General features: G+C 44.4%; 1 protein-coding gene across 14 annotated transcripts in view; it reads left to right on the top strand.

Moving 5' to 3' along the window:
- Positions 1-13,801, top strand: part of TBC1D32 (TBC1 domain family member 32) — a 186,229-nt gene that overhangs the window by 101,087 nt on the left and 71,341 nt on the right. The window lies entirely within an intron of this gene.

Raw genomic sequence — 13,801 nt, 5'->3', positions numbered from 1 at the left:
AGAATGACACTGAACATTAGTAGAGAACAATCTGTAAATGTGGCAGAATTCTCCTGTTAGCTAACTCAGAGGTATTTTGTCTCCCTCTTAAAATTAAATGTGAGGCCCTCACTAGTCTTTCTGATATATTAAAATACATTAGAAGTTATGCAAGTCAGTTACTAGTTAGACACCAGTTCTGTTGTCTTCTTGCTACCCCATGCAACCGCGTATAAACCTTGGATAGTTCAGGAAGAATTAGTAGCAAGAGAACCTGGTGATGGTCTGAGCAAGAGAACAAAAATTGTTCTTCAGCCAGAGACTATTACCAGCAGAAGCATAGCGGAAGTCATGTAGAGCACACAGGAGCAATAGGTACCACTTCTAAAGAAACTTATGAACTATAGCAGGACAAATTTACAAAGCGCGTCTAGATCAGACGCGATAGTTCGAACTCCGAGAAGTCGAACTCACCGCGTCGACCCGCGCGGTAAGTGTAGACTAGGGCAAAGAGTGTATGGTGTAAGTCCCTAGTAGCCCTGAAAGTGGTTAGAAATCCTTTCTTCCCCATCTACCTTTCCAACCATCTTAGTGCCCCCTTCCTCTTGTTCAGCATGCCTTGGATGCTGATGGCAACAGGATTCAGTGGCAGTTACTGCTCTGCACTGTTAGGGCCTCTCATCTATAGAGAGTAGCTATGGACTAGTAACTTTTTTTCCTTAAGATCTCCAGCAGTCACTGCATTAGTAATGGCAAGGAGGTAGTAATAAACTTAAAAAAGGGGACCGTTTTTTCATAACAAAACCACCAAAAGTATTGATAATCTGAGGGGAAGTCAAAGAAACATGGGTTAAAAAACAGCCGTTTCTCTCTCCTCCTCTTCAGATTCCTTGTCATTTGAAAAAGAGGAATTCTTCTTTGAGTGATGGTCCCTATGGTATTCCACCGTGGGTTATGCACCATGTGCCAGGAGCTGGGGAATTTGAAACCAGTCTCTGTTGGTCCATGCATGTGCCCTGGCTCACCATGTGCCTCCAACCGAGGAAATAAAGTGTTGGGAGGGTTGACTGTCTCTCGAGTTCCTTCTCACTGCTTCATGGTCTGGATTGGGACCTTTCATTGTCTGCATCATTGGCTTCATTCTGCAAAATAAAAATAATCTAGTTTGTAAATAGTTTTTAATAGTTTTAATTGTTTAGCATTAGAATAGTTTCCCAGAGGCATTTCCCCCTCCATCCCCATACCCAGTTCAGTTACTGGACTATGCCCAGTACTCCAGAATTTAAACTCTCTGCTTCCTGCCCGTGATTCTTCTATGTCAGTGATGACCACCAACACTGCCTGTACTGCCTTGGGGAAGCTCACATTGGTAAGATGCCGTATCTTCCAATTGTTCCCTAGCTGTACCTGAGAAGAGTGGGAACTTTGTCACCTGGAACTAGGGTACTACTGAGCCCACCACCCTGGGTTCCATTTACACTGCACTGCTGTGCAGCCTGCCAAGCCCTCCCACAGGTCTTACACTGTACTTTACCAGCACATAAACAGGTAGGGACACACCTAGCTGCAGCTACACACACAGAGGCTGAAATCAACTCTGCATGGGAAGGCTCAGCTAAGGCACCTCCCAGTTCCTAAGGCATGCACCCCCTTCTGGAGTGTAAACCCAAAATTATACCATCTTGTGCTGCACAGAGAACTGTACGGCATACGCTCATAAAATTCACCTTCTCTCTCAATGTGGAGAGGAATATACACAGCTTTCTGCTCCAAGTTATGATTTCAACACACTGGTTTTAGACAAAACAAAACAAGTTTATTACCTACAAAAGATAGGATTTTAAGTGATTATAAGGCAGTGGTGGGCAATCTGCAGCCCGTCAAGGTAATCCGCTGGTGGGCTGCGAGACAGTGTTTACATTATCAGAGGGGTAGTCGTGTTAGTCTGGTTCTGTAGAAGCAGCAAAGAATCCTGTGGCACCTTATAGACTAACAGACGTTTTGCAGCATGAGCTTTCGTGGGTGAATACCCACTTCTTCGGATGCAAGCAGTGGAAATTTCCAGGGGCAGATATATATATAAGCAAGCAAGAAGCAAGCTAGAGATAACGAGGTTAGATCAATCAGGGAGGATGAGGCCCTGTTCCAGCAGCTGAGGTGTGAAAACCAAGGGAGGAGAAACTGGTTCTGTAATTGGCAAGCCATTCACAGTCTTTGTTTAGTCCTGAGCTGATGGTGTTAAATTTGCAGATGAACTGGAGGTCAGCAGTTTCTCTTTGAAGTCTGGTCCTAAAGTTTTTTTGCTGTAGGATGGCCACCTTAAAATCTGCTATTGTGTGGCCAGGGAGGTTGAAGTGTTCTCCTACAGGTTTTTGTATATTGCCATTCCTAATGTCTGATTTGTGTCCATTTATCCTTTTCCTTAGAGACTGTCCAGTTTGGCCGATGTACATAGCAGAGGGGCATTGCTGGCATATGATGGCATATATTACATTGGTGGATGTGCAGGTGAATGAACCGGTGATGGTGTGGCTGATCTGGTTAGGTCCTGTGATGGTGTTGCTGGTGTAGATATGTGGGCAGAGTTGGCGTCGAGGTTTGTTGCATGGGTTGGTTCCTGAGCTAGAGTTACTATGGTGCGGTGTGCAGTTGCTGGTGAGAATATGCTTCAGGTTGGCAGGTTGTCTGTGGGCGAGGACTGGCCTGCCACCCAAGGCCTGTGAAAGTGTGGGATCATTGTCCAGGATGGGTTGTAGATCCCTGATGATGCGTTGGAGGGGTTTGAGCTGGGGACTGTATGTGATGGCCAGTGGAGTCCTGTTGGTTTCTTTCTTGGGTTTGTCTTGCAGTAGGAGGCTTCTGGGTACTCATCTGGCTCTGTTGATCTGTTTCCTTATTTCCTCGTGTGGGTACTGTAGTCTTGAGAATGCTTGGTGGAGATTTTCTAGGTGTTGGTCTCTGTCTGCGGGGTTAGAGCAGATACGGTTGTACCTCAGTGCTTGGCTGTAGACAATGGATCTTGTGGTGTGCCCGGGATGGAAGCTGGAGGCATGAAGGTAGGCATAGCGGTCGGTAGGTTTTCGGTATAGGGTGGTGTTAATGTGACCACCACTTATTTGCACCGTGGTTTCTAGGAAGTGGACCTCCCGTGTAGATAGGTCCAGGCTGAGGTTGATGGAGGGGTGGAAGCTGTTGAAATCATGGTGGAATTTTTCCAGAGTCTCCTTCCCATGGGTCCAGATGATGAAGATGTCATCAATGTAGCGTAGGTAGAGAAGGGGCGTGACTGGACGGGAGCTGAGGAAGCGTTGTTCCAGGTTGGCCATAAAAATATTGGCATATTGTGGGGCCATGCGAGTGCCCATAGCGGTGCCACTGATCTGGAGATATATATTGTCATTAAATTTGAAATAGTTGTGTGTGAGGATAAAGGCACAGAGCTCAGCAACCAGTTGTGCTGTGGCATCATCAGGGATACTGTTCCTGACAGCTTGTATTCCATCAGTGTGTGGGATGTTTGTGTAGAGAGCCTCTACATCCATGGTGGCTAGGATGGTGTTTTCTGGAAGGTCACCAATGCATTGTAGTTTCCTCAGGAAATCAGTGGTGTCACGGAGATAGCTGGGAGTGCTGGTAACATAGGGTCTGAGTAGAGAGTCCACATATCCAGACAGTCCTTCAGTGAGAGTTCCAATGACAGAGATGATGGGGCGTCCAGGATTTCCGGGTTTGTGGATCTTGGGTAGTAGATAGAATAACCCTGGTCGGGGTTCTAAGGGTATGTTGATTTGTTCCGGTGTTAGTGTAGGGAGTGTCCTGAGTAGATGGTGCAGTTTCTTAGTGTATTCCTCAGTGGGATCTGAGGGAAGTAGCCTGTAAAATTTGGTATTGGAGAGTTGTCTGGCGGCCTCCTTTTGGTAGTCAGACCTGTTCATGATGACAACAGCACCTCCTTTATCAGCCTCTTTGATTATAATGTCAGGATGGTTTCTGAGGCTGTGGATGGCATTGCGTTCTGCAACCTGCCAACATGAAGCATATTCTCACCAGCAACTGCACACCGCACCATAGTAACTCTAGCTCAGGAACCAACCCATGCAACAAACCTCGATGCCAACTCTGCCCGCATATCTACACCAGCGACACCATCACAGGACCTAACCAGATCAGCCACACCATCACCGGTTCATTCACCTGCACGTCCACCAATGTAATATATGCCATCATATGCCAGCAATGCCCCTCTGCTATGTACATCGGCCAAACTGGACAGTCTCTAAGGAAAAGGATAAATGGACACAAATCAGACATTAGGAATGGCAATATACAAAAACCTGTAGGAGAACACTTCAACCTCCCTGGCCACACAATAGCAGATTTTAAGGTGGCCATCCTACAGCAAAAAAACTTTAGGACCAGACTTCAAAGAGAAACTGCTGAGCTCCAGTTCATCTGCAAATTTAACACCATCAGCTCAGGACTAAACAAAGACTGTGAATGGCTTGCCAACTACAGAACCAGTTTCTCCTCCCTTGGTTTTCACACCTCAGCTGCTGGAACAGGGCCTCATCCTCCCTGATTGATCTAACCTCGTTATCTCTAGCTTGCTTCTTGCTTGCTTATATATACACCTGCCCCTGGAAATTTCCACTGCTTGCATCCGAAGAAGTGGGTATTCACCCACGAAAGCTCATGCTGCAAAACGTCTGTTAGTCTATAAGGTGCCACAGGATTCTTTGCTGCCTCTACAGTGTTTACATTGACCGTCCTCAGGCATGGCTGACCGCAGCTCCCAGTGGCTGCGATTCGGCCTGATTCAGCAAGGAGTAGGCCTCCTGCTGTGAAGTCCAACTCTGGTGTGGGAGAATTACCCCCCACAGACTCCAAGGTCGGGTATTGTTGGGAAGCTAGGAAGTACTCTCATAAGCATGAGTTTTCCTCTAAGTCCACTTCAAAGAAATTGGATTCGGCTGTAAACAAACCCACCAACTCAGCCCATGAGGACTTAAGACATACTAAGTTCCAGTTGCATGACCAGAAAGCACAAGCCCATGTTCCATTGGTACAGTTATTCCCGGCTCCTCCCAAACCCCAGGATCTGTCAGCACCAACGGATTCCAATCACTGCCAACTTCAGATACCACCCTCCTTGCTGGCTCCGATGGTCTGGACAAGAAGAACCCCTCTCACATTGGGGAGAGCTGAATCTGTGGCCATCCCCACAAGACATTTTCGCTCTTCTGAATCCAGAATCCCCTTCTCCATTGGGGCCCTCCATTTCTAGGGGGATTGTGGGATTGTTGTGCATGAGAGTGTGGGAAACTGATATGCAAGTTTCTAGGATGAGGCTAGTTCTTATCTGCTGGTAGGCAGTAATAGGATAATAAATTAAAAAGCTGTCTAGAATGATGTTACCCAATAAAGTTACAGCTGCTGCCTGTGTGTATTTTATTAACCAATTAGCAATTGCTTGATTGCTTGCTTTAAGTGTATAAAGATGTATGCTAAAAAAAAATAAAATAACTTTGCTTTCAATCATATTAATGGTCAAGCTCTGTCCACGCACGCCTGCGCTGCAACATGGGATAATATCACTTCTGAGGGTATGTCTACACTACAAAATTAGGTCGAATTTATAGAAGTTGTTTTTTTTAGAAATCGTTTTTATACAGTTGATTGTGTGTGTCCCCACATAAAATGCTCTAAGTGCATTAAGTCGGCGGACTGCGTCCACAGTACTGAGGCTAGCGTTGACTTCCGGAGTGTTGCACTGTGGGTAGCTGTAGGTAGCTATCCCGCAGTTCACGCAGTCTCCGCCGCCCATTGGAATTCTGGGTTGAGATCCCAATGCCTGATGGGGCAAAAACAGTGTCGCGGGTTGTTCTGGGTACATGTCGTCAGGCCCCTTCCTTACTCCCTCCCTCCCTCCATGAAAGCAATGGCAAACAATCGTTTTGCGCCTTTTTTCCTGGGTTACCTGAGGAGACGCCATACCACGGCAAGCATGGAGCCCGGTCAGCTCACCGTCACCGTACGTCTCCTGGGTGCTGGCAGACATGGGACTGCATTGCTACACAGCAGCAGCTCATTGCCTTTTGGCAGCAGACAGTGCATTACGATTGGTAGCCATCATCGTCATATTCCTGGTTGCTCTTTTAGCCGACCTCAGTGAGGTTGGTCAGGGGCGCCTGGGCAGACATGGGAATGACTCAGCCAGGTCATTTCCATCTTCTGCCGAGCACCTAGGAGATGACGATGGCTAGCACTCGTAATGCAGCATCTTCTGCCAAGCACCCAGGAGACAACGATAGCAAGCAATCGTACTGCACCGTCTGCTGCCAGCCTAAGATGTAAAAGATAGATGGAGTGGATCAAAACAAGAAATTGACCCGATTTGTTTTGTGAAATCACGGCCTGCTAAATCTAGGGTTTTGAGTTCAGTCCTTGAGGGGGCCATTCTGTGTGACAGTTGTTTGTGTTTCTCCTTGATGCAAAGCCACCCATTTTGTTGATTTTAATTCCCTGTAAGCCATGTCGTCAGTCGCCCCTCTCGCCAACAATGACAGACAATTGTTTTGTGCAAAACCAGGCGAGGAGGTGACAGCAGCGCGGTGACGAGAGTAATGAGGACATAGACATGGTCATAGACTTCTCACAAAGTACAGGCTGGACAATGTGCCCTGGCAATATGCACATCATGCTGATGAGCTCTGCATGGTCACCTGTGCTGATCAGCTCGCCACGCTGGCCAAACAGGAAATGAAATTCAAAAGTTCGCGGGCCTTTTCCTGTCTACCTGGCCAGTGCATCTAAGTTGAGAGCACTGTCCAGAGCGGTCGCAATGGAGCACTCTGGGATAGCTCTCGGAGGCCAATACCGTTGAATTGTGTCCACACTACCCCAAATTCAACCCGGCAAGGCCAATTTCAGTGCTAATCCCCTCGTCGGAGGTGGAGTAAAGAAATCAAGTTAAAGAGCCCTTCAAGGAAAAAAAAAAAAAAGGGCTTCGTTGTGTGGACAGGTCCAGGGTTAAATCGAGGTAACGCTGCTAAATTTGACCTAAAGTCATAGTGTAGACCAGGCCTGAGAGAATTGACTGCTGGAAGGAGCTGATCACCCGGCCCATGCACAGAATACACCTCCCCTTCAACAGCACCAATGCTATTGCCACTGGAACAAGAATCAGCCTTTTCCTCATTGCCAGATTCTGAGCCATCCAATGAAACACTCTTCCCTTACCCTACATGTTCTCCACTACCCAAAAGACCTGCACTGGTTTGAGACCAACTTCCACCTCATCTAACTTGAAGCTGCTGGTACCCCATTGGGGCCCCCTCAACCACCTATTGACCCCTCCAACTGGCCATTTTGGAGGCCTTGGGAAGAGTACCCTCCTACAGAGTCGATCCAATCTGCCAGGGAGTCACTTCTTGTCTCCTCTCCCACCAAGGGCATGCTCAGATCTGTCCCCAGGTCTGACAAATGCGGAGGAACATTAAACTCCAGATCCAGTGGTTCTGCCAGAACCTGCAAGACTGGCACTGTCATCTCAAGACAAAGTGGTGACTTCTACATCCCCTCCTCGCCCCCCATGACTTCAGGAAATTCCAGGATCTTCTCTGCAGAGTTGCTGGAGAACTTTAGATTCCTTTCAAGGAGATTCAAGACTCCCAGCCAGGGACGGCTCCAGGCACCAGCACGCCAAGCGCGTGCCTGGGGCAGCAAGCCACAGGGGGCGCTTTGTCAGTCGCCGCGAGGGCGGCAGGCAGGTTGAATTCGGCAGCATGCCTGCAGAGGGTCTGCTGGTCTTGCGGCTTCAGCAGACCTCCCGCAGGCGTGCTGCCGAATCCATGGGACCGGAGACCTCCCGCAGGCAAGCCGCCGAAGGCAGCCTGCCTGCCGTGCTTGGGGTGGCAAAATACCTAGAGCCGCCCCTGCTCCCAGCACAAACTCGTAGGCATTCTGCATGCTCCCAGACCCAACAGAATAGCTCTCTCCATTAATGAAGCCATACTGGAGCCAGCTAGGACAGTTTGCCCCCCTCCCCCACACACACACCTGTGCTTCTAGTCCCAAAGGGGCAGAGAAACGTTATTATCTGCCGGCCAAGAGTGCAAAAAAAATTTCTCACCTCTCTTTACAGTTCACTGGTGATCTGTGCTGCTTCTCTCTCCAACCCTATGGAGAAGAGGATGAAGTCTGGACCAGTGTCTCCTCTTTGCTGTCCCCTCTGGCAAGGACCTCAAGGGCAGCTGGTCCCTTTTTCCCCACTGGAAGAAGCAGAGCAGTGGCTCCTGTTTGTCTTTTGTTGGAGAAGCCTGTGGTGCATCAGGAACTCCTGTTAGTGCTTTGTCCTGAAGCCTATAATAAGGGAAGCACTGCTGACCATTCTTGTCATGCACATGCACATTCCAAGGATGGCATTGTTATGAGATGCAGACAGCAGCCTGATACTGTTTACTTGTTAAAATAAATACATTTTGCATGGGTGGAAGACAGTGTAAGTTCTGGGGTGAGGAATGATATTTCATTTATTGATTTGTTTACTTAAGAAATAAATAAATAAATAGAATACGTTTAATGGGTTTCCATTGGGGTCACTGAATCCCAGCTGTCAACTCTCAGGTATGAGTTTATAAATCTTTTGAAGGGGTGGTACACATTAAGTGAATTCTAGTTCATAACTCTCTTCTTAAAGACATGCTTGTGCCTTCTGTGAGTAAAAACACCAAAAAATGGAAAATAGATTCCTTTTAAAATAACAATTGTCAGAATGATTCAAATGGGTTATTATTTCTGTGATTCATCCACTTACATGAAATTTGTCTGCCATAGTCAATGAGCTCATTCATTACTTAGCATAGCAAGCCCTCATATCAGACACATTTTAGATGTCAAGCTTCTTGACATCCAGTAACTATTGATAACAGTAATAACACTGTAGTTACTCCTTTATCACCACTTCCCCCCTTGCTAAGGTGCTCACACCCATTTTGAAGAATTTGTGACTAACAATTTTGTAAAACAAGTATAAGAAAACTGGGTAAACTATTTAAAAAGCCAAACAATTTGATGATATTTAAAAGGAACGTGGGGGCTTCAAAATGATTTAAAGCTGCAAATGCCTGAAAAAGTAAAGTTCTGTGATACCATGTTACAATGCAGGGGTGAATAAGCTAAGATGGATGGATATCCAGGGGACCAAGTTCTACATTTTGTTGTTGCTAAAGTAAAACCAAATCATCTGCAAAGCTATTGTGGGTAGTGTCAGCATGTAGATATCTGTCAGATTCACAGAGACATTCCCAAACATAGCTAGGTTTCTCCCCTGGTGTAAGAGTTTATAGACCACCAAAGACAATTTAAAGTCAGTCTGTCACTTTATAGATTGCCATCAAAGAATGCAGGATGTGCGTAACATTATCACAGCTACTCAGCAGGTGTACAGTTGGACTCAGTATTTACTGCAAGATGAGAACACTGATGGAAGCCTACTAATAGGGAATTAAAATATTCAAGCCTTGTCACCCTGAACTCATTTGTAGCTGTTGAAAGATGAATACATGTACCTTCTGTGAAAAGTGAGAACATTTTCATGCCATCTTGGACCTGTAGCTTTGCATGGAAAGACTATAGTCAAAAACATTTCCAGTGGTTTTAACCTGCCTTGTGCAGAACATACCTTTTCAATAAATGGGGAAGATGAAGTAAGAGAGCCCTTTCTCTTAATGACGAGCCCTTCGTGGCAACCAGACATCTTTGTTTACCGGATTGAAAATAAGGTTCTTGTGATGCAGACAGAAATATCACCCATCTCCCCTTTATGGCAGAAACTTGAGCTGGCAGGATTTACCCAAAGGACATAATGCTTCAAACTTTCCAAGAAGCTACTCTGTGCTGGCAGGTGCTAGGCATTTGTCCATGTGGTTTCTGTTTTGTTAGGAAAGGATATGTGGAAAATAAAATCATAAGATGTGATTTATTTGCATGAATTATCACAGCCAGGAGTTAGAGACCTACAGGCTGAAGCACTGGACAATAATATATTGTGTGTCTCTTCTGTTAATGTGAATTTGAAACATAATTTATGATGAAACTTCAAATGACTTAGAAAGGTCATTATTTGCTAGAGGAAATAAATTATGTAAATTCCATCTGTTTACACTGTAGCAAGATACCCTGTTACTTTTCTTTTACCTTAAGTGTTCAATTAAATTTCAGTAATATAATTTGGGGTAGAACTGCTAAGGGGTAAGTGTTTAGAATAATACACACAGTCCTCTTGTTGTTTAGGGGCAATACCAAATTAAAAATAAGTGAGATTTCTTTATCTGTGATATTAACGATACCATAAGTTATTCAAAGCAAAATAATACTAAAAATTAAATTAACTTATCATGATTTATGCTTTTAATTTGCATTTTGCATTTCTTGTCACATGCAAAATTACATTTAATAGATGCATTGTCTAATTTTCAGGAGCAGTATGTTTTGATGATAAAGATCAGGGTTTCTCAAACGTTCTTGTGTGTAGATAACCTCCTTGTGGAGAAACAATCTCACTGACATTTCTTTTCTATTTAGAATTGCATGGACCACCTCCTCTCCCAACTTTTCTGTTTTTCCATTGTGAATGTACAACATCCTCATGTTGTCTACAGTAACATTTGCTCCTCTATCATGCCAAAGACCCCACTGTCATTCTCTCCTCTCTAGCTAAGGATCTGTGCAAGGTGGGAGCTTTAGGCCTCCAGTATAGTTCAGGACCTGTGCAAGACTGGAAATCTAGCCACATAGAGTTCTTGAAGTTCCCAGAGCAGCAATCCCACAGCCCAGGACCCTCCACACGCAGACCTCATCAGCCACTGCTCCCAAAGCTTCCTTCTTTTTCTGCCTCTCAAAGCCTAGAATCCCCACAACAAACCTGTTCAGACCCTGTTCCCAACCCTGTTTCTCTGCTCAGAACCTTTTACCCATACACCCCCTCAGCCCTTGTTCCCTGAGCTTTCTTCTGTCTCTATCTAGAGCTTTTCCTTCAACTTTTGGGGTGGGGAGCAGCAAGCCTACTGCTCTAATGACTTGCCCTTTTTGGATTCTGCTTCCCTCCTTTACCCAGCCCCACACCCTTTACATACTCCTCAATCCTGTCATCAAGCTGTCCTGCTCTTTCCTCCCTCACTCCAGTTACCAGCTACTTCTGTCTTCCTGGTGCCCTGCTTAAAGCGCTGAACACAACTATCTTCCTCACCTGCATTTCTCTTCTATGACCTGGTCTTCCTTCCCTGCTTCCGTCCTTTGTCCACCATTTTAAGAACAGCTGATAAAGATAATTAAATGGCAACCCACTTGACACTGAGAGAAAAACCTTATATAAAGTCTTTAGTTAAAAAATACCCTTAATAGGATTTGTATTCAATAGCTTGTGAATTATAAGTTGGACACTTTGCCCATTAGGCTTATTATTTTGGTTATTATCCATGTGAATTTGCAGGTTTTAAATTGATCACAGTGAGATTTTGCTATTGTCCCTTGAATGCAGTAGAAACTCATTCAGATTTTCACAATAAAAGCAATCAGATATAAAGGCTTATGGTATTTATGTTCCCCAGTTCATGCCAAGACACTTTAGACACAAAAAGCTATCTGAGTAATAGTAGAGTTTGGAGGAGAATTAGAAAGTAGTTTCTTTTATGGAGAGAGATTAATTTAACTTTAGGAGAGCTACAATGTTCTGGTTCAGACCAGTTTCAGAGAAACTGTACATATACAAATGCACTGCAGGAAATTGAGTACTAACCCACTTAACCAATAGAGCACATCATAGATGTATTATGTAGTTGGAGTTCTAACTGACTGATCATACCTTTAGGGCAGGATATTCTTGCCTAGCAACTTCTGAAACTTAACTATTTTCTCACAAGTTCGGTTGGAGGTAACCATTGCAATTCAAAAGTTAAATCAAGATACATTGGTTTATTACGAATCAACTGAAATATATTTTACATTCTAAGTTCGAAGAAATGGCATTGTCTATTTAACTATAAACCTGTTAAGAGAAACCTGGGTGGAGGAAAAGAGATGGTGATAATCCTTGAAATTCTGTCCATAAAATAAACTCCATCCATATGCCAAAATGAGACAATTCTCACAGAACATAATGCAGATACACCTCTACCCCGATATAACGCTGTCCTTAGGAGCCAAAAAATATTACTGCGTTATAAGTGAAACCACGTTATATCGAACTTGCTTTGATCCGCCAGAGCCCGCGGCCCACTCCCCCCTCACCCCCCCAGAGCATTGCTTTACCACGTTATATCCAAATTCGTGTTATATTGGGTCGCATTGTATCAGGGTAGAGGTGTATTAAAACATGATTATGTGTGCCTCTTGGCTCCTAGAGCTTGGCTCCCCATTGGTGGAGCCTGAATATGCCCGTGAACTGTGCTAGGCTCCTTGGGTTTGGTTCCTTCACCATTTTATTTTATTTTTTGGGGGGGGGGATATCCCCCAAACACCATTTGTAGCATCAAAGTGAGACGTCACTCACAGTGAATTGTTCAGATCTGTCCTTCATTACATGAGAAAGGAAGGTTAATAATATTGACATATAAATTATAATCTCTGTCTGAGTTAACACTTCAGTGAGGTGAAATGGGGCAATTTACATCTCTCAGAGCCATTCACCTTTCCAGACCCTCTGCAGACTCAAGCAGGCATCTCTACATCAGTTACATTTTTGAGATTTTCTTTCCAGTTGGAGATTTATTTATTTATTTATTTTTAAAATAAAATAAAAGGGGGGGAAAGAAAGCTGATATTCTGGAAAACAAGATAATATCTTCAGAAAGATGCTTGTCTGACATATGGACTCTTTCCAACGCTGAGGGAAACTTCTACCTGTGCTGCAGTAAGGGTGTTATGTACAGGAATGCTGATTAGAGTCTGGTCTTTTTTGCTCTGATCATGTGACATAGAATTGCAAAATGTTACATCCACAAAAAAGTTACATTGCAAGGTCCTGTGTCCACTGACACCACTGGTACTTTTTGTGCATATCAGCTGTATGAGACATGAGCAAGCCAGATGCTAGCTGCTTTTGCAGGATCAGACGAAGTGTTTTGGGGAATGAAGTTACAGGGATGAGTTTAGCGCTAAACTCTATCTGCATGATTGAATGTGACTGGTGAAGAGATTGTGTGGATATAAAGTGGACGCAGAATTCTGGGAGGCATAACCTAAGCACAGTGAAGACTCAGTTGTTGTAAAGTCTGTAGGCAAGAGACAGGAATAAAACAGCACGTAGAAAAACATTACTGAAAAAGCCATGGAGACTGACTGACTAACTATGTGAAGAGAGATAAGAGACAAAAGATCAGATTAAGAGACCAGGAGGAACCAGGAGCGGTGGTGAAATGGATGAAATCCTAGCTCTGTTGAGTCATTGGAAATTGTGCCATTGACTTCAATGGAGTCAAGACTTCACCCTGATCTTTTATTTTGTTCTCCTGCAACAAAAATCTCAGATTTAAAATTTTTATTAAAGCTAATGTTAAAAGATTATATAATACACAGGTTAAGAAAAGAGTGTCTGTACATCTGAGTATAACTACATACCAGCCGATCCTTAGTTGCCAACTTTAATTCCACCAGAGGACTTTGTAAAGCAAAATAACTAATTAACTTGTAAATTGATACTTCTGCACTGTTCTGAAATTATCTTAAACCCTAGCCTTTGCAACATATTACAGCAAAGGGGAAAGAAACAACTACAAGTCCTGTAATCCTGCCTCACATTAAATATTCAGGCTCTCATAACCAA

The sequence above is a fragment of the Mauremys mutica genome, chromosome 3, assembly GCF_020497125.1.
Source record: "Mauremys mutica isolate MM-2020 ecotype Southern chromosome 3, ASM2049712v1, whole genome shotgun sequence".
NCBI lineage: Eukaryota > Metazoa > Chordata > Testudines > Geoemydidae > Mauremys > Mauremys mutica.
This window is presented reverse-complemented; position numbering and strand designations above follow the sequence as displayed.